The sequence below is a fragment of the Filicampus tigris genome, chromosome 9 (genome assembly GCF_054856515.1).
Source record: "Filicampus tigris isolate MCC_2025a chromosome 9, RoL_Ftig_1.0, whole genome shotgun sequence".
Lineage (NCBI taxonomy): Eukaryota > Metazoa > Chordata > Actinopteri > Syngnathiformes > Syngnathidae > Filicampus > Filicampus tigris.
The window spans coordinates 19,276,264-19,298,596 of NC_141225.1; the positions used below are offsets into that span (position 1 = coordinate 19,276,264).

At 41.3% G+C, this 22,333-nt stretch overlaps 1 protein-coding gene across 6 annotated transcripts in view; it reads left to right on the forward strand.

Moving 5' to 3' along the window:
- celf4 (CUGBP, Elav-like family member 4) overlaps nt 1-22,333 on the forward strand; it is a 255,505-nt gene that overhangs the window by 37,234 nt on the left and 195,938 nt on the right. For 2 of the 6 annotated variants that reach the window (XM_086041185.1, XM_086041186.1), the window contains exon 3: nt 10,251-10,336. The exons of 2 other annotated variants lie outside the window; for them this stretch is intronic. The gene's annotated coding sequence lies outside the window, so the exon portion shown is untranslated. Of the gene's footprint in view, nt 1-10,250; nt 10,337-15,452; nt 15,556-22,333 lie in introns of all 6 variants that reach the window. 2 more of the 6 variants (XM_086041187.1, XM_086041188.1) reach the window with 1 other exon arrangement.

Genomic DNA, 22,333 nt, shown 5'->3' on the forward strand with positions numbered 1-22,333 from the left:
CTGATGGCAGTGGTTAGCACATCCACCTCACATTTCTGAGGTTGGACGTTCGAATCTGGTCTTTCTTGTTTGATCAAGTTCTTGTTGCGTGTAGGGATGACAGTTGATAAGTACAGTACTGCGATTCCAATTTCATTATCCATGCTGGTTATCAGTATCATTCTTTATTGATTCTTGTATTGATTCTAATCGGGTGAGGGAATTAAATAATACAATTGATATATCGTATCATTGATGTCATTCTCATTCAATATTTGATATGTGGTGCAATGATGTCTTATCGGTAAGGAAAAGCGGAGTCGAACTCATTTGAAACAGTGTTGTCCTTTCCTATGCTCGAAAGGAAGCACCACTTCATATGTCCTTGAACCAATAACATATTCCGGTAATCGTTATGGAAAGGTCGCATAAAGGTTAGGAGATTTGATTTTCTGAAGAGATCCCACGAGACCACCAACAAGCCATTTTTGAAATAGCAAGCGGCCAATGTAAGGACTTTAAGTTTGGTCTGAAAGTCACTGTGTAGGTGCTGCAGGATTTGTTTTGATGTCACCGACAGCTTTTGTGTACAAGCGGTTTTGTATTTCTCAAAAGGGAATAGTACATGAATTATTATTATTATTATTATTATTATTATTATTATTATAGTGTTTTTAAAACTCTTTCATGTTTAATTGTATTGATTTTATTTATGTACAGCATTTTGTTTTAGTTTTATTAGTTTTTAAATCGCTCTATCAATTAACTTGAGTTGAAATTTTAGTTCCTTGTTAGTGGACTTGCTTAGTTTGGTTCTTCATCTATTTCAATATGTTCTACCTTTCACTGATAGATGGTCGTTTCCCACAGAGACAAACAAACATCCGCACTCACAATCACACCTGGGGGCAATTTAGAGTGTCCAATCAACTTACCATGCATGTTTTTGGAATGTGGCAGAAAACCCACGCAGGCACGGGGAGAACATGCAAACTCCAACACAGGGAGGCCGGAGCCGGGATCGAACCCACGACCTCTGAACTGTGAAGTGAACGTGCTAACCGGTCGACCGCCGTGCCGCCACAAAGTATACATAATACTTAATATACATACATGGCTGTAGTGTACCAAATGTATTTTAACTCACAGATAACCCCGCTTGTCTTGGTGTATTTCTTTTTCATATCTCCTGCTTTGAACCACTCAATATTCTCTCTTCACGCCCTCGCCCTAAATGCAGCTCATCCATACACTGCATCAGCTCTCCCTCTCTTTGCCTTCAGTCGCTTCTTTTCTCACTTTTACTTGATGGCAGCCTCCCTTGTAATTAACTGTTATGTGGGGGATTGATTGCGTACAGCTTAGCATTGACCAGCTTCATTATGGAGTCCCTTCAAAGTGGGATTCTGGTCCTGCCAATACTCCTGAGTTTATTTCTGTGAAGGGATCAATAGCTAGCGCATTAAAAGCTTTATTTGGGCTTTGTCCGCCCCTTGAGTACCTTCGCCCCAGTTGCTCTGTGGATTTTAATGGTACCGCCACCATGGCAGCTTAAACCTTTCAGAGCTGGATGGTCAACAGTTGATGCTGGGCTCCTGATCAGGTTTTGAAGGCAAAGGTGGAGATTTCTACAAAATCCATTTTGTAATTCATTTTAATATAGATACTTTGTATATAAAGCCACATTTCCACCAAACGCTGCAGTTCGGTTTGGTTTGCCACGGGACAGATTGGAGTTGGTAAATGCTTGTGTTTCCATTGTGCGGTGTCTCGCTGCAATTGTGATAGCTGAGTTAGTTACCTAAAAAGGTAGGTGTGACATCATACCATCATATAGTTTACCAGTTATGGGAATTAAAAAAAAAATTAAAATGGGATTTGCTCGATTTTAATCCACCTTTTCTCCAAATCCATTTTAAACGGGGTGTTTCTTCCAATTCAACATGGAAGAGGGCGCTTCTTTCGGGTCTTTTAGGTGTTTGAGACTCTGAAGTACTGGGTACTGGTAGGTCACGTGGAATACAGATAAGGTAGAAACTCAGCATGGGAGGAGTTTGGTGAGGCTATGGAGAAGGACGTTGAAGAAGTTCTAGTCCACCATCTGATCTCGCAGTAGGGGGAAGCAGTGCACCGTCAACACTGGGCCACTGCTGCCCTCGACTCGAGATGTCACGAGTCGGCGGGGAGAATACTTCGAAGGCATCTTTCATCCCACCAACATGAGTCTGCGGACTCTGAGGCGGGCTCTCTTATTTCTGGGGTTGTGGCCGCTGAAATGGTTGAAAATCTCCTCGGTGGATAAGACCCGCCTAAAGGCTTTGGATGTTGTGGGACTTCCCTATAGTTAATGTGTTTCTGCAACTAAGGACACATCAGTGGTTCTTCGAGTTCAGCTACTCAATGGAACCATCTTGATGCTCGATACGCATGCCTCGATGCACATTTAAGAGAACATAGATGCTCACAATCCGTGATGAGCACAGAAGTCCAATAACAAAGCACTAATCAGTCAACCCGAAAAGTGATTTTTGATTGAAATCATCGGAGACAATTGATTAAGCTATACAGTGGATTGATGTGACTGCTGAGCAATTCCTTCCACCTTTGGAGGTGTGCAGACACCCAGCAGAGTTTCTCCACCCGCCAGTAGACTCCAATGGTGCCATGGCAGCAGCTCAGAGCTCAGTTTTGAAGCTCACGCTGCACACAGCTTGCTACTCCATGAACGCATGTACACACTGGGGTATCTGGGGACTTTCCCACAGTTTCACACATGCACACGGGAGCACGCGCAGAGGTGGGGCGGCCCTCTGATGAGATATCATTTTGTCATTTAGCATGCTGTGTTACAAGATCTATCTTCTCCAGCAAAGCGTTCGCAGCAAACCCAGCTCTGTCCTTGTCTGCTGTTGCCCTCAAGGCGATACACACCGCAGAGGAGCCACACACTCCGGGAGATGGAGCGAGCATGGCAGACACATTATAGATGACTATGAGATTCTCTTTCACTCGCTCTACTTTATTCTTCTGTTTCTGCCTTACTTCCTACCTGGCGTCTCTATCCCATACACACCTGCATGAGCACACCAGTTGCCATCTTAGACCATTACAAAGATATTCCCTGTAGGAGCCCCACGGATACAAATGATGACCTTGCCCGAAAGCTTTTCTTCTTTGCTTCTCTTGACTGTCTGAAAAGGATCTAGCAAAGGAGATACCAGAGTACCCTCTTCCTGAGATGAAAGAATAACCCTTAGACAGCCAATTAAATGCTTCTGTAATTGGTTACTCATTGGTTATGATTTTTTTTTTTTTTCATCTGCTATTAAGTAGTCATCTTCAGCAAGTGAGACAGTCTCAGTCTACTACAAAGTCATGTACTGTTAATCATCCCTGAGTTGACACAAATGGCAAAAATAAGCCACAACCTCTGAACATTTGCTTACCAATGTCCTGGGCAGAGGTAGTGACGCTCAAATAATAATCCGTTTTTTGTACTATGTTAATGTTTTTGTCGCGCCGTGTTTTGCTGGGATGAACTCATTAGTACTGCCATTGTTTTTATTTTTGCATATGTTGTTTCTCTTGTCTGTTTAGAGCATTTGTTCATCTCAAACATTGTTTAATAATTCCTCATCTGAGCCTAAAGAAAGGACAATTGCTTAAGGAGGTTTCTTCCACATTCTAAGTACGTTACAATTTGTACAGTAAACAGATACAGTGTATACTATTAAGGGAAAGACATTCCAGCTGATGGAAAGTAAGTAAATATGCTTTGTGAAGGAATGACAACTCTCTACATGTCAGGAAAACCTTTGCGAGTTTATCACCGATGTGTTTCCCCCAGCTCCTAATAATTTCAAAGCACATCATTAAAGAACTGAAAGTTAAGTGACATTGAATCTTGGAAATTACACAAAATAAATGTGATCCCTCCATTCAAAGCACAACCTTAGAATGAACCAGACAACTGTTTGTAAACAAGTGAATAAACCAAATCAAATATCATACCTGCACAAAATAATTTATTATTGATTGCTGCAATGTGCCGCAGCTTTCGTGGCATGGATGTTATTGGCCCCTTCATGCTTGACACACTTAAAATAATATTAATAATTATGCTCGGCATTAGATTGAGAACATTGGTAACATTGGCATCGAGAGAGCGCTAAGAGTCAGCTAGGATTAGAGATTAATTAAAGTATGCCTTCATAACTCATGTAAGGTTGGTTAGGCTGCCATAGAGGACGCTGCTGGATCCCTGTGCAGGGGGAGACAATGTAAAATAATAGCAGAGTCAATAACATTAGCCCACTTTGGGTTTTCATTCGGGTTTGCACAAGAAAGAAAAACCTGTCGATGGAATTTGATGAGAACCATCTGTCGTTTGCTAATCAGTGAGCCATCCCTACGCAGTTCACTGAAGCTTGAAAAATGTTCAATTATATATTATTAAATTATATATACAGATTAGGAAAAAAAACAACAACCCTGAATTAGACTTAGCTAAGCAAGTCTATGTTTGATCACGCAGTTGAAAAATCTTTAAAGTTTGTTTAATCACGACTGAAATTATACACACTTGATGCGCTGAAAAAAAATTCAACACGAGTCTTCCAGTTTCTGGATTGGACAAATGTCAATATTCAGCGGCGGTTTTCTCCTATAAGATGGTAGATGAAAGAGTCTGGGAATTGTCAAAACACTCACATGTCAAGATGAAGCAGAGGAAAGAGAGCTGTTTAATTTTGACATTTCATTAATGAATAATTTTCCCTTTGCATGAATATTAATAGATGAAATTAATTAGTTAATTCATTGATGTGGGACAAAATCAACTGGGAAGTTCTCCAAATCGACTTTGTGCATTCTGAACTCACTTATATTCCTGTACTAATTACATTTTGAATTTGCAAATTTTGTCTTAAAGCTCTGTATGATTTAAATTTATGTGAGAATAACTGGCTACAGCATTAAAGCAATTAATTTAACCAGCTGATAATTTAGTTGTGCTTTGTGTTGCAACATAGTCAGATGCATTTGCAATACTTTACATTTTGAAATACAACCCCAAAAATATCTTTGTGAGCTGACACTGTGGAGTGGAGTTATATAGAGTTTTGAGTTCCAGCTGCATCCATTAAAATGTTCCCTCAAAGTTTCAAATCAACCATGTGAAATATTTGTTGCCGGTGTTGAAAAGTCAGCAGTCTTTGCCTTTCTCGCCTGTCATTTTATTTTGCATAAATGAGTTCAGATGTACCAAATGAGCCGTGCCCGCCCTTAAAACAGCTAATAGGGTAATCATTAAAGACTACTCTGTTGACCTTTTAAAATGCTGGCTCCCAACTCCTCACTCTAAACCCTCTGCTTATTGACTTGGCAGCTTCTTCAAATGCTCCACTTAAAGAAGCCATGCATAGATTTTTCTCTTTCTCTCTCACACACTCACTCTCTGTCTCTCTGTCTCGTTCTCATCCCCTTCCCTTGGCAAAACTGCTCACCTCCGACCCCGGCAGCACTGCCCTGGGAAATGAGTGGAGTATTAATGATGTCCACAAATGAGCTGCTATTGCCTGACAAGAACGCACTGTACAATTAAGCACGCATACATGTCGTCCAATGGATATTGCAACAATGCAGACATTAATGAGCACAACGGCTTCCCTTACCTTGCAATATCAGCTTTTGACTTCATTCTCGTAACATAACATTTACTGTCACGCTCCTGCCACCTCCTCCTGCTCTATGGCGTGCAGGCGCTGAATAGCCTGAGGGCTGCGATGACACTGAGAACAACTGCTCCGTTTATGACACCTGTGAAATGAGTGTGGAGAAGGGTTGGATGTGCGATTTGACAGAATAATGGAAGAAGTTAAGACAAATGGCTATAACAAATACTTCACATAGTGTATCTTCTCCACAAATAAATTCATGATGATGCTATGCAAGGAATAAAATGAGCTCCATTAAAACAGTGTTATTATGCAGACATTAAGAGGTTCATACGTATATATCTGTACCCCTCCGCTGTCCCTGACTGCCACCCCCCACTCCAATTTCTTCAATTAAAAAAAAAAAAACATAATACATCCATGTTTAATTAAAAGGTATTTCTGTTATACACCTGGCTAGGAAGTTTTCAGTCTTACTCGGTCCCCAAGTAGTGCTGATGGGGAAAAAACTCAAACACCTCCATCATTTAAAGCGGAAGTCAACGCAAATATTTTTTGGGTTGCAAGCCCACTTGTTCTGTGCAAGGCCGCTAGTTGAAACAGGGCATTCTGAAGAATATTGCGTTTGTGGAATCAGATTCAGAAAACAGGTCAGCCGTGATTGGTCGTTGTAAGCAGTTGTGATGTCATTTTCAGTCGACAGAAGACAAAATAGTGTTAGTTAATGTTTTGGTTGACTTCCCCTTTAAGTTGCTCATCTCTTGCTTCGATTTATTTAGCACATTTCAAGTGTTTATACTTTCAGTATGTTTGGTTGTCAAAATCGGTACCGTACACACTGTCTTTCTCAAACAACTGCTAACCACACAACCTCCCGGACAACCAGTTATCTCTATTACTTGCGTGCAACCCTTCCACCTGCTCATTTGTCATGTCCTTCTGCACCACGGGTCCACAATTGCACTAATGATGCCAATTAATTGAAAACCTTAGTGCATCACCAAGATTAACATTCCCAGGCCACACATGGAAGGAGAAGCGGTGAGAGGGCTGGTGGAAATGAGGATATCAAAGCCTAAAGTAAAGCTCATTGATGCATTGTTTGGCCTCTCGTGATTATGGGGAACATAGGTTAAACAGAGAGGGGAACCAATGCTGCCCAGCAGTGTGATTACAGACACCACCGCATTGGCGTCTTGGTGGTGTGGAATGAAAAAATGCATTCAGGAGCTGGGAACAGCCGTGATCAGCAGAGGATATTTGTCACATTTGCTGCGGATGTCACAATAATGGCAGTTGACACAATAAATTCCTCCGTGAGTACAATGTTGACTGAGAAAGCTGTTCTCCTGTTTGAGGGCTGCTAGTAGAGCAGTGTAGGCGTTCCTGATGTGCACATGGACACATTACCTGCCAGCTCCTGATGCCACCCCCGTGCAGAAACTGTCATTTTACCTCCAGACACCTAGCAATTCATACTTGCTATGAAAGTCGCATTAAAAGTTGTTGAAAGGACACCGACATCTGCTGAAAATGTTTTTTGTCCACTCAGTTAATCAACCAACCTAAATATTTGAAACCGAGTTCTATGCCAATGCACACTTCAACTATGTAGTCCTGCACTTTTATTTGACCTTGTTCGATGAAGTTGTTGATTGAAATAGCATCAATTCTTCACTTGAAAACTCTTTCTGAAAACATATTCAAGCTTTGAAAGCATCCGAAATATGGTGTAAAATTTATGTCAGCCTATCATGCATTATCCTGCATGGCTAGACTATTTCTTTTTAACTTGATGGTGTTGAGTAAGCTTAGAGGTCATCAGCAGGACATTCCTTGGCCACAATAGGTCAAAAGTTTTCAGCGCTTAAATGCAGTTCAAAGGCTTCTAGTTCAGGCTTATGAATGAAATCAGAATGACTTAGTAACGCGTGCCTCTGAGGGCTCCTCCCACAACCTGTAGTTCTCTCCAACACTTCTAGATACTCATTGCCTTTTGCATGAGTCATGCAGATGTAGGATACTTTGAATCCAAACCGAGACAGTCTGTGCTTTTATTTTTGTAAAGAAGTCCCATGATGCACCGTGTCAGGTGTGGAACAGACTTCCCAGTCATAGCACACAGAGGACACCCTAATAGTTACCCTTTACTGATGCTCACACACATTGGAAAGGTTGCCATATTAGAACATTGTTTCGGAAAATACCGCATCATGTGGATACAGTGAATTCTTATTGTGTTTCCTTGTTTAGCAGTTGAGAATTCCTTGTGTATTGTAACAGCTGCATTGTGACAAATACAGCACATATACACCCAAAGCTGTGCTGTGATTTTCTCCAGAGTGGAGTTTGCAAGTCAAGACATAACTTTCAAATGATATGCAAGCACGCGCTGACCGTTGAGGCACTCGGCATCATAGAGACAGAGTGAAATGGCAGACTAGCTCACAGTCTTGGCAGGCAAACAGTTTGCCACATGCCTGGCAGACAGTGATGATGACAGCAGAGAGATGATTCCAGGCTCCCAGGCTCGGTATCAGCCAGGTGTCCATGCACCAGATATGGGGAGGGTGAGAAGAGATGGGGGGGGGGGGGGGGGGGCAGCTGCTATCAGGTCCAGTTTAGTAGATCTCATGTGAAAGTGAATACAGTCGTGCTGGAAAATAATGGTTTGACCTAAAAGAACAAACAAACATCATTGTCATCAATACAATTGAAACATGTAGAATTGCAAAATAGATTTTAAGATTTTGCTACTGGTCTATAAATCACTAAATGGTTTGGGTCCTGAATACATTAAGGAAATGCTAATTTCATATAAACCCAGTTGGTCTGAGGTCTGCAGACTCAGTCAATTAGTGGAGCCAGGTTTCAAAGCAAACATGGTGAAGCGGTATTTAGCTGTTATGTCGCACAGAAATGGAATAAGTTGCTAAAGGAAGTGAAGTCAGCCCCTAATAGAAATACCTTTAAATTCAGGTTAAAAACTTGATTGGATCTTTTAGGCATTGTTCAAATCAATTTCACATAGTATTTTAGTAATTTCAGAAAGCTACCTTTTAGTTATTTTCTTTGGTTTTAAATGTCTATAAATCTTTTGGTTGTAAATGTGCTTAAATGTTGTCAATGTATGTTCTTTTAGTAATTTTACTAAGCGCTTTGGTCTTGTTGCTTTGTGAATGTCTTCAGTTGTTCTGTTTAATAATGCTTTTTAGTTGTTGTACTTTTGGTTATGTGAAGCACATTGAGCTAGCTTGTCTATGAAATGTGCTTATCACAATAATATAACAGCGAAAGTAACACAATTTACACAATTGCCACCATGCTTTTCCTCAAATGATCTAACGCGCAGCATTATTGCTAAAACTCGAATTCCATCAACACTCCTCGTCAAAAAAAGTTGGACAAAACACTCATAAATTCCCTTGTTAAACGATCCAAAACGCGTCTACTGTGGGAAGTTTAATTGGTTACGTGAGACAGTGTACTTTGAAGACGTGCACATAAATATAGAATGGTGGAGTCTGACGGTGTTCCAATGCGCAGCGTTGTTTACAATCTTTCGTTGCCCAGCTTGCCAGCTGCTCCGAGCTGCCCAATTATGGAGCAAAATCCTGGCTTGATCTTCCCAGAGCCCCGCACTGCATCCTGCATCCATCTTGGACTCCTGAGAGCTCCCCCTCAACTCTCCACCAATGTCATTTACACCTCCCAAACCACCCTGACTTAGGTTGCTTCCTACTGCTATTTAATGTGAGCAACAGCCCCCCTGCTGCCCAGTCTAACCCAGCACACGAGCAAAATCGTCTTCTTGGAAAATGAAGACAGTGAATGTGACGCAGCACGACATCTCATTACAGCCGTAGAAGTTTTTCTGCTGGTGTTTGCCCAGGCTTAGATCATCAGACGCGGGAGAGATTGCTTGAGCTTGGCTCCGTCGTTTGCCGAACAGGAGGAGGGACAGAGAAATGAAAAGAGAGGGGGAGGGGAAACAAAAGAAAGTATAGAGCAAGCAGTGGAGCTGAGAGGAATCTGCAGCAGCTGTACTGCAGAGAAGCTAAGGTTCGAAGCATGTGGGAACCAGTGGGTGCAAAGCGAGATAATGCGGAGGAGTCTGGGCTCCAGTGAAAGCAGCGGGGGCCCATTCCCGTCAGCCTCCAGCCTGTCACAAATAAAACGTTTTTTCAGCATATTTTTTTATCACAAAAAGAGACATTTTGGTCTAAATTCAAACACTTGAAAACCATCTATTCTGTTACCTTACTAAAGCTTATGGATAAAAACAACACATGCTGTGATTACGGTATATCAATATTCGTGACAACACAGTGCTGGAATACTTGTGTCAGTAGGCGGCAGTTGTGGCCGAAAACACGAACTGAATGACCGCAGGATTTTCCTCCCCAAGACACCCAATGTAGCCAACTGGTTCCCGCTCACTATGCCTGCTTGTTCACTGTGATGTGTTGAATGCAGAGGCCAAAACAGGTTTTTGAAAATATGGCCGTTTTGCATTTTGAATCTTTAGTGGCGCTGAATCTGTGATCTCCGTTCTTGAGCAGTGTTTCCTTATGAATGTCTGTCTGTCTACTTCAGGGATCAGCAACTTAAACAATGGAGGGGGCCATATTTTTTCAGCAGCGCTACTGGAGGCCACAAAGGACTGGGCACTTCCAAATCAGGTGTGTGACAAAAATTCAATTACAAATACTCAACTCCTCTTGATTTATAGAGCGCTGTCGCAACAGCTGCAGCTGTAACAAAGCGCTTTACAGAACATATCGCATAAAACATTAACAACAATAGAACAGAGGACAAAATATGTGCATATATGTATATTTTTTACTGAACCAACGTACAGAAGTGTATCTTACTATATTTGCGTCCCCTCTGCATCATCGCTGGTGCACCATCCATCACAACAGCCGCTTGTCCAATGAAACCACCATAAGGCATTGTAACACTATTAAGAATTGAATATATCTATGTTTTTGGAGGACACACATTTAGTAGCTCATCATGCATTTCAAATCAACTTCCAATGGTTCTTGTGTGAAAAAAATCACTATTGTTTGTGCACTTTTGACATTGGTGTTAAAGTGGCGATTTAGGTTAAATCTTTCATGGCTGTTAGCGTCTCTTGGAAAGAGATAGTTTTGAGTTTAAACCTATTTTACCTGAAAGACACTTTTCATGAGCTAATTTGGTCTCGGCTTCTTGCCAGGACCGGCTCTTCTTCTTTGGTGATGGGGTTTCTCTTAAGCAATGTCTGCCATCCGGTGGCGAACAATGGAACTGCAACTCAGATCTGCTCCTTCATAGTAAACATGTTTATTTTCAAAATCTAATCAAATGTGGACTGCGGGCCACCAGTTGCCCATCTCGGCTCTACTTAATAGAATTGTTGGAAGTTGTTGAACCATGTAATGACCAGTGAAATTGTTCCTTTCCTCAATTATTCATTTAGCCTTACCCTAATGTTGCCAAAACCCCCCCTCGAGGTGGTTGCTGGACAGGAAATGAAGTTGCTCTTTGAGCAGGGAAAATACTTGGCTGTGTGAAGATGGGTAAGATGTGGGGGCAAGCGGGACGTGACAATGCCATTGAAGCTGAGCAGAGGTTGAGTGGGGTTGGAGCCACACTGTAAGCCCTCCTTTCCCCTGAGATAGATGGAGTTAGAGGGCCAGGATGGTACTGGGTTACATGGAAGGACCTGGGGCCATTTCATTACAGGAAGTGTCTGTCCAGAAGATGGGAAAAGGATTATCCTCCAAACAGGATTTATTGGAGGGGATAATTCCTTGGCTGAACCCAAAGTGGTAAAGTGCCATATAGGTTGAGGTTACAATATCGCTTCATTCACAGCTCCCAACTGCCTGATTTCGTGCCATGAATGCGTGTGAGACTGCTTGCGTTTGTGAATTTGAAATGAGAAAAGCAAGCAAGCAAAGGCATTTCTAGAGAAGATGATGCATCTACGGAGGCATGCGCACGTTTGAATGTTTTCTGTCGCTGCTTGAAATTGTGCCAGATATGTCGTGTCATTAGCGGCATGATGAGGTTCCGTGAGGCTATTTTGCTGATTTAATGGACTACAATATTGGATACAAAATATCACCACCATTTAAGTGACTACGCTCAACTCAATTGGAAAATCAGGAAATTCACCTTTTTGTGGGGATTATGTCAAGTTTGTTCGAAAACAGCTGAAGTGATAAGACAACAGAAAATAAAGTAGGAATTGTGACTCATTTGTAGTCTTGGGGCCTGGAGGGTACTTGACAAAACAATAATGGAGACATGGAAGAACACTGGGGGGGGATTTGCATTTAACAAACTAATGTCTCCTGGTCTGTCATGTTGCATTACTGCTGAATAAATATTGCTGTTCTATAATGTGGTAATAAGATAAGTCTCCACAGAGGTTTTATTTTAGCTATTTCATTTTGCTGGATAACTGGTATGCGCGTGCTATTTGGGGGGGAAAAAAACAAATTTCCATAATGGCCAGTTCCATCATGAAATGTCCAGCACTCACTTTGCTCACGTGCAAACATGACAGAGATGTGTTGGCAGAGGATCCCACTCCACTCCATGCAGATGTGTGCATCCACTTCTTGCCCTTTAATATTTTTCCAAGAGTTGCAAAAAAGAGCCTGAAATCATTCCCTCAAAAGGCCGTTGATTGGGGTGCCGGGGTCTATAATTTGCAATTAACGACTGGGCTCTAGAATTTGATTCGGGTCAAGGTCCTCATTTGCATACTCCTTTCTGACTAGTAGCGGGACTCCAGGGGTGCTCTGTCTTGATGACGGTGTCTCGTTGTCTGATTTATGTTCAGCGGTCACGGTGAGGCAAAAAAAAGCCGAGCGGCGCTGCCCCGTGCCACCTCACTGCACTTCTTGTGACTCGTCACTCTCTTTCATTTAATGAATTTTGAGCGCAAGCAGTGCTTTCTATTGGTTCACCTCAATTGCCTCCTAATGGCAGACTCGTAAGGCCGTGGAAATAGTAAACTCCACTTTCAGTGGTTGCGGCAGACTGACGTCGTCTTCTTCTGTGAGCGCCACAAGGGTTAGTCATTGCCAAATCTGGAGACTGAGGTATATTTGCACCTTTTAATCAGAACTTAGCACACTTTTAGTGGTTAGCACCACCCACTCAAGGCATGAAGCTCCCTGGTAGGGATGAACGGGTTTGCCCTAAACTGTTTATTATAAACACTGATAACAAATCAACATTCAAGCCCCCCCCCTCCCTTTTTTTAATTTACACCCACGTCAGCTTTCTGTAGAAACGCACTTCTTCCTTGGTTCTTTTTGTGGTTTATTCATTGATATAGTACAATATACTGCATGTGCAGCCTCAAAAGCCTATACGGGCTTGCCATTCAAGGAATCCATATTTCTAATTGCTCAATGTGCGGATGGGAGTCACCAACACGTGAATTCCGCTTCACAATGATAGTAAGACCTCACTTGGCCACCACGAACACGGCAAGATATTGCCAACCACCAATCAGAGGAACGCTATTTTCGATATTTGAATTATGGAGAGCAGCGATCCAATCAGAGCAAAGCTCTGTGTGTTGGATTCATCAAATTTTTTGTTTTAGTACTTATTTATTTATCTATATAGTATACTTACGTTTTCGGACATAACGATATAAAACATTATTACAATTCTGATTCGTTTCCTTTTGGCTTGACCCGTTAAGGGGCGCCACTGTGCATCATTTCTATCCAAGCTTATCTTCAGCATCCACCTCACGAACAACAACTGCTCTCGTGTGTTCCCTCTGTACAAAAAATGTTTTCTGCATAACTGGAGTCGGATTACATCGCAATTTAGCTGCCATTAGATTTTTTTTTTTTTTTTTACTTTACTATTTACAACTCCATCCCCCCCATAGTTCATTACTGCTCACTGTATCTGTGGACTGTGTAAAGTCAGTGAGTCTGTGGTCTGACAGTCCCCAGGGTGGGGTGTGTTTGTTTAGGGCCACTGCTTTGCTCGGACATCGAGATGCAGATGGTGGAGGGAGCCGGCCCTGGAGTGCCTTTGGACACGCTCCGGCAGAGTGCAGGGTCATGTTCTCTTGCCGACTACGAGACAGGAAATCCATTTAATTACCTGTGAAGCAGAAGAAGGGGTGTGGAGGCCTGACAGAAGAAGGCTGTGCTCCCTGTGCACTTTGCCAATGAATGAATGTACTCTGTTTTGACTCATGCTGTCAGAGAGGTATGAATTTAACAATATATTTTGTGATTTGTATTTGTGTATTTAGAGTGGAGAACTGTGCTGCATAAGACAAAGCGGTGGTAACATGAAGGGAACAACTTATTATAAACATTCAATTATTACCTCTTTGCTGTAAATCAATAACCACTCATTATTATATTCCAGTGTTTCCTAACTTGTGTGCAAAGCTAGTTCCTGACAAGACAACTTGATTTCATCAAATGAAAGGCTCAAGTGAATTTTGGTTCTAGTACCTGGACTGATTTCATCATTTGTTATTGATTGTAGTACATGTGTACATGCACACTTCTTCTTCTTTTTCCTGGCTGAGCCCAGACGTGACACTGGTCCAAGATTGTTATTAAGTCCCAATTTCCCCACTTTCTTAGGGTGTTCCACAGGGTTCAATTTTGGGGCCCCTGCTGTTTTCGTTGTATTTGCTGCGCCTCGGTTCCATGTTAAGGAAGGATGGTATTTCCTTTCACTGCTATGCGGATGACAGTCAGAGCTTTGTTCCGCTAAGCAAAAATGACACTTTCTCCCTATTTTCACTTTTGTGCTATCTTGAGGAAATGAAAGCCTGGATGGCACTGAACTTGTTGAATTTCAATGAAAATAAAATCCAATTTATGATGTTTGGTACCAGTGGCTCCACCCTGATTTTCAATTGGATGAGCAAATTGGTGCTGTTGTTAAATCCAGCATTTTTTTGTTTTGGTGTTTTTTTTTTAACTGGCTAAAGTAAAACTCCTCCCTTCAGAACAGCACTTAGAAACAGGAACCATACCTTGGTCACATCTTGACTGGATTACTGCAATGCACTTTTATTTTGGAGTCAGCCAGTCCCCCCTCAAGCGTCTCCAGTTGGTCCAAAATGCTGCTGCTTGCCTCCTAATTGGTGCTCATAGAGGAAGCAGATGACTCCAATTATGGACTCCCTTCACTAGCTCCCTGTTCACTTTAGAGTTCATTTTAAGATTATTTCATTTGGTTTTAAAATCTTTAAATGGTCTCGTCACACTTTTGCTCTCTGAGCCCCTCCACAACTACGCACCTGCCTGGTTCTTCAGGTCAGCGTCCCAGACTAGTGCTTCTACTACTACTACTTGAGGTTAAAACTCATCTTTAAAAACGTATTTATTCTTTGACTTTTGACTCAGAATAATATTTACTGTCTATTTATTATTAATGTATATTTTTATCTGTCTTTGCTTTATATGTCTGATTTTTACTTTATGTACAGCCCTTTGTATGCAGCAATGGTCATATTTAAATTGCTCTATGAATACAGTTGACTTGAGTGGAGTCTTTCTGATTTTAATTCATCAGTGCTTACACAGCTATATATACATACATTGGAATGAAAAAGTGAGGTGAGCAAGTTGAGTGTTTTTTTCCCCTTTTTTTTTTTTATTCCAACACAGCTGCATGCATCAATGGGTCCCAGATTTCTGTCATGTTCTGAAGTAATGCCCTTGTGTCCCCCATCGCTCCTTTTATTCCTCTGCATTTCACTCGTCTTAGTCTTCACTTCTTTTCTCTTTCCTGGTGGGTCAGCCAGCTAACGATCTGGCCGAGCGAGAATCCCATGAGACTCAGTTCAACTGCAGTTCAGGCCACGGCTGGGTGAGAGATGGAGCAAGAGACAGAAACACAAAAGGTATTCGCGGTATTCATCACCACCTTTGGTCGTTTCTCATTCTTGATGTTGCTGTGTAATAGGTGTTTTCGTGCCCTAAGTGCTGGAAAGAACGGCGCCATTTAATCTTCGAGCTGAAACAATTCATAAGGAAACTTGTCATTGCAAGTATTGCAGTTGAATAAATGCTCGCCGTCTGTTTCAGACAAATCAAAGGTGCGGCGTAAATTATTGATTCAAAGTATTTCGACTTCATCAGAGCACACAAAATGGTTATGCATTTTAATGTGATCTTGAAAGTATGACTCAACGTGGTCTTTGCATGTATCAATTTGCGTTATGCCGCGCCTATCACAATGTTTGCGACTCGGGCGGCGTGCCTGTCCCATCTAACTGTTTAAATAGTAACAAAACTTTCCACTGGTAGAATCAGTGTCCCCCATAAATCACTCACAGCCAGCAGTGATACCGAGCAAGGTGTTTGGAGATGATAGTTTGCTTGTGGGAGCAACAGAGCATGAACTTGTGCTGCGAGAGATGTGGAGTCGTGACACTCCTGTCCTGAGCCACCTGTGTGTGTGTGTGTGTGTGTGTTTGGCAGTATGGAGCAACATACTGTAGCAAGTGGCAGGCGAGGAAATTGTTTCCTCTGAACTGCACAAGAGGCATTTGACTGCAAGTTAATGTCTCTATAGAGTACCCGTCAATGTGTATACTGCGTTTGATATTTAGAGTAGCCTGGCTTGGGCTGGTAAGATGCATCAGCCTTTTGTAGGACGTTTGATGGAAATCATACAAATGAACAATATTACTTTCAAACTGCACTTTGTGGTCACTGTCCTTGTACACTCCAAATAAATCCCAGTCCTTTACCAACGCATTCACATAAAAAGATGATTTGAAAATAATGCATTTTGCTACAAATCAATCTCAGCTAGCGGGGTTCAGGTTAAGGCACATTTTCCATCCATCACAGGGAAACTGGAGTCTAAGGTGGCATGGGTCAGAGGTGATTTTATACCTTGGACTGGAAAGACTACCGTTCACAAGACAACCTCATAATGAATATTTTACTCTGTTGAAGTGACTAGTATATTGTTGGAAATCGCGCGGTAACTCTATGACTGTGAGTGTAAGAACAATCTAAAGGCTCTGTTAACTGTATCCGAGTTGATCCAGGAGGAAGCCAACGAAACACATCATGTGGAAAATAAGTAATTTATAATGCATTTAATAAATAGTCAGAATTGCACTACTATCATCTGCGCTAGTATAATTCCTTTATTAATGTCAGAGACCATTAGATGACTATATTGAAATGACATAATAATGATAATAATAATGCCATGTAGTTTGGTATTTGGTTATTTGATAGTTAACATTTATTTTAAGACTCCAGTTAATGTCCATAATAGGAACGAAAAGGATGCTGTATGAAAATGTTGGATGCTGTCTCACCTGCACACCTGCTGTCTAAACATTTACCAAAATTGAGAAAAGAAAAACTCCATGGTAAATTGTTATTTTTTTCCCTTTCAAAAAGTACAAAACATGACATTTTGCTTCCTCAAAACCCGTTTGAATACATTTCACGTCCAAGGCTTTATTATTGGGATTTGAAATTTGGAACACACAACTATAGTTTCCATCCCCCAGATCACCAAGTTCGTCTTCCTTTGTGCCACAAAAATCTTGAAAGTCCAAAAATATAATTCCTCTGAAGGCCACATGTTGCATCAATTTAGTGAGGCGAATATGTCCAAAGTCTAACTGGCCTATCATAGGTGATGTCAATGCCTTCACCGCTTGAATTTTCTCCCTTGGAGCCTTTTGTTTCCTGCATGGCCACATGCTCACAGTAAAAGCAGAAACCTGAACGATCTTGCTCCGTGTTCTTTGCATCAGGGAGCAGTCAGTCATTTCAGATTAGACCATGGATGGTAGGTCAAGGGGAATTAAATTGTCTACACGGGGAGACACAGTACACACTCCATCTCTGTAGAGCAATTAAGGATTTTTATATGAGGGGAAGTGGTGGTGAAGAACAGACAATTTTGATCATCGAAAATGTCACATTCTCATAACCAATAGCTACAGTAAAGCCATGTTTCACCGCAAGGTACAGTTTGGTATTGCACACAAAGGGATGTGAACCTGCACTGAGAGGCTGATGTGATCTGAATTCTTGATACAAAGCCGAAGATAACATGCATTTCGGCTATATGTAAAGCAATTGATAACCTGCATTTCGGATATTTGTAAAGCAATTGACCCTGCAGTAAGATACTATTCATTCAAATGAAGATGTTCTTTCGTGATAGATCCAAAATAATTATGGTGTAAATAGGGAAAAGTTTGCTTGTTTACTGTAATTTCCGGCAACTCCCATTCCAAACACTACCATAATAATACTTTTGATCAATGTGCTGAACCACTGGTACTTTTGTCCCTTTTTTCTGCTATGAAGAATGCAATAAGAGGAAGCTCTTGAGAAGCTAATCAGTGCTAGACCCACCCAGGCTATTTGACGTCCACATCTGGTCAATGTACTTGAAACACATCAAAACATCAATGGAGTCTTGTGATACATTTTTCTGACAGAAGCTGTTGCGCCATCGCAACAAAATCTATGAAAAGTCCTGTGAAAAGTCCGGTGTTAATGTTAAAAACTGTTCATTTCACAAACATTAGACCCTCACAAATGTTTAATCAGTAGAAAGATCTTAATTTTCCGATATGCATAAAAACTGCGACTTTAACGTGGAACGACCTACTGAAGTAATTATTGTTTAAGTAGGCTTACCTGGGAAACTAAATATCCAACCTTATCTAAATAGACAGGAGAAACACTTCAGCAGGAAAAGAAACACTCAAATGTTAATCCATCCATCCATTTTGAATAATTATTTTTCTTAACCAGTGTCGGCGATGAGCTGGAGCCTATCACAGGTGATCTTAGTTAAGAGGTGGGGACTGGTTACCAGTCAATCGTAGGGCACATATGGACGTTCAACCTTTCACACACACAATTTCTTCAATTTCAATTAGCCTAACCGGTTTTTATTGAAAGCTGGAGTCGACTGAATAAAAAATGGTATGTTAAATTGACTGATTTTTATTTTTTCAAGTGGCTGCACAAAATAATAAAATCTGCATCCAGATACATTTTTTAAGTAGATGTATGGACTAAAATAAAATCATATGGCACTAATTTTTAAGTAGATGTATAGTCTACTTCAAAAAATTATCTGGATCCAGATTATTTGATTTTGTGCAGCCACTTGACGAAAGAAAATGGATCAGTATACATGCAGAAAATCCACTCAAATACTGGGAGAGAGTACAAACCCTGCAAGACCAAGACCAACTTCTCAAGTGTGAGGCGGACGTGCTAAACACAAATCCAACATTCTTATGTGTATAATCATCATTCGCAACACTGTGTAGGGAAGTAGTGCAAACATGTATTTTAAGAGTGAAGATAGAAGTTCATTGTCTTTTTCTTCAATTTCTCCAAACTTGACTCCAGAATTATATTTTGTGAAATTCGAGTGTAAGGCCATACTGCTCCACCAATTAAAGGAAGCTGTCGCTATAAAACACGGTGATGAGAGTAGCAAAAAAAAAAAATTACATCTAACTCAGTACTGCACTTTCATGTTCCAAAAAAATCAATGCGGCAGTGCATTTGCGAATGCCATCTTCTGGTGAATGATTTCTACCATTTCTCGAACAAAGAAAGTCTACGAATCCTCTCTCCATCCCTTCCTCACTCTACCCCTTTGAAAGCATCTGCCTTTGTAGCTTGAGCAACAATATGTGAATCCAGAATATGTGTCATAAATTAAGGTTGACTGGACAAAGCTGGGACTCTGCCCTTTGCTACAAAAGGGTATTATCGTGCGGCAGAGAGGCGGAGGCGAAGCGAAGTCATCTGCATCTGCGCGAGCGAGGAGAGGTCTCGAGCATTCAGCGCGAGCCTCCTCTGTGGCCGCTGAGGCCGGGCCTGCTGCCGCAGATAGACTTGTTCCAGCTCGTAGCCCTCCCAGGCTCCTTAGCCTGCCTCGTCCCAGGAACAGATGGAGAGAGGAGAGCAAAGGGGGCGAGGGAGGGAAATTGCTCCCTGTCCAGAGCTTGGCACAAGCATTCCAAGTGTGTTATACAGTTAGTTTACTGTACACTCTGCTACTATGCTGTGTAGTGCAGCTTTAAAAGTTTACTGTGAGGACAAGAGCACATCTGTACAAATATGTCACACATTTATACGTTCCATACGTTGCTTTATGCGATCAGTGTCCGGATCAATGTGTGAGAATGTCAATATTTGCCGTTCTTCCTTACACCACTTTTATGCTTGTCCCGTCTGTCTTGTTGAGACCACTCGTAATGGGCCAAATGACCTCTAGTTCTCCTAAATCTCCTTCATTACGCTCACGCTGCTGGTTATGGGACTGGGGAGCGGCTTCAATGGCAGCGTGCCACGGTGCAAGGGCCACATCTGATGACATTAAACGACTTACATCAAACCCTTGTGGGCCTCTTCCTGCCAGAAATCATAAATGGAAAACCATTTGCATATTTGAAACTCATTTGCATATTCAAAAGCAGCTAGCAATCATTTGCGCATGCATATTTTTAGTCACCAATAAAATCTTTGGTCAATGAACTATTTAACAGATAAGATTCTGTGTTTGGTGCACATTTCATAGCATGAAACCGGATTTAATGAAGCCGTGTTGCAAAGGGGAGGAGTCCGGGCTTTCTCTGTGTTTGAGATGGTGTTCGATGATGAGCTCCGGAATAATAATGATGTTAAGGGATGATTATCAAAAATAGAGCTCAGATATTACAAAGAGGCATGAGTTGGAAGGAAGGAAGGAAAAACCCGGGATGTGAAGCAGTACCTCCCGCAGTTCCGCTTGCTATCCAACGTGCTGCAGATAGCCACACTGTGCCCGATGAGACGGCAGAAGAGTGATGCGTGTTGAAGCAAATTGATTCTATCTGAAAGGGCTTAGAAAACTTTAACCCAGATCAAAGCTCATTGTAAGTCGCTCAGATCACCCTGTAACCAGGCAGAGCAGCAGGGGAAAAGAGGAAAAGTAGGAGTGTCTTGTCCTGTCTAATTATGCATTTCAGACAGCTCACCACCAATTATCTCCCCTTCAGTAGCATCTGCCCTTCCAATGACCGCAATGTTAATGTGTGGCAAGCCCACCATTGGGTTCACAACTTGTGCTTAATGTATGGTAAGCTGGCGGAATCTCCTTAATATCGAATGATAACAAACTCAAGGTGAGACAAAAGTTTAGTCAAAGGCTGAGCAGTTAATTGGCACGTTTTATCATCATGCAAATATGAACAACTACGGCCTTTGTAAGCACAATCGCAGACCTGTTTTTCTGTTGAGCGCAAAAGCGGTAGCACCTATCACTTTAACTCCCTCAGGTGAATCAATAAATACTTTGCTAAGAGTCACCACTGGTTCATTTGGTCATTGTGGCCTTGTTTACAACATGGGACGATAATTCAAATAACGGTTGTTTCTGAATCAGAATCCGAAACTCTTTAGTGTTCCGTAAAGGGAAATTTATGTTGCAGCAGGAGCATATAGAGGGCATGGCCATCATTTAAAAAAAACTCATATCCAGACTCATTACAAAACAAACAAATAAAAAGAAAAAAGTCTTGGACTTATTATTCTTAACACATCTTCAGTCCAGAGCTAAAACGACGAATAGACAATTGTCAGTTATTGCAAAAAGTGCGACAGGCAGATGTGCAAATAATCAATGGTAACCAAGCAACTGAAAAGCTAGTTGCCATTAAGTAAATAAATTGCACTTGGGATTAATGAAACCTGGAGTCTGACTGCGTATCCATGCCTTGACTTTGTAAATACGCTTTGTGTTAATCTAATTGCTTGATTTATAAGAGGAAAATATTCCAAAAACAACAACAATAAAGTTATATTGCCCAAAACACCTCCAGTTTAAAAAGTGATTTACTGTTTCAGACAATTTCAGAGTTGTCTCTATCTTTAGTCCAGATATCCATGCCCATTTGGTCAGGTAATGTCTGCCAAAGCTATCGGGAGTGGCTTCTAATTATATAAGTAGTTCTGAATTCCATTCGTAGAAAAGTAGTTGTTACAGTATGTACAACGTGTCAAGTAGTGCACTGGGCGCGGTTACAAGTTTGCTCAAAGATATTTCAGCTTTGAATTCCATTAAAAGTAAACATTTCACTTGTCTTCAACAATGTTATGCTCGTCTGACAGAGACATTAAAACGTATCAGCAGGACATAAGACAACAACTGACAATGCATTTGTTTTCATACTGAACTGAGGTCTATTGTAGTTGACAGCTCTGAAGCACGGATGCCTTCTTTAGTTAGATGCTTGTTACTTCTTCTCTCCTCTGCTCACATCTCAGCTGGCTGGCTGGCCTGAAAGACAGGAGCAGAGAAGAGGTCAGTGGTCCAGGATGTGCTGTATAAGTTGAGATCGTGACATATTCAGTGTTTTTTTTTTTTTTATGGGGCTTGGGGTATTCCTTTTTGTTTTTGTTTTTTTAACATACATACATACATACATGCATACAGAAAGGTCAGAATTGAACTGGAAATGGAAACAACACACTGACATCAGACTTCTAAAGGTAGAAAATCGAAACAGGGATCATGTTTCAAGACAGAGCGCACATTATCTTTGAAGATTTTGCTCCTCCGACGTCAGTCCATCACAGTGGTCATAATCTGTTGGTTCCTTTTTTTTGTGTAGGAAAAAAAGTTGTACT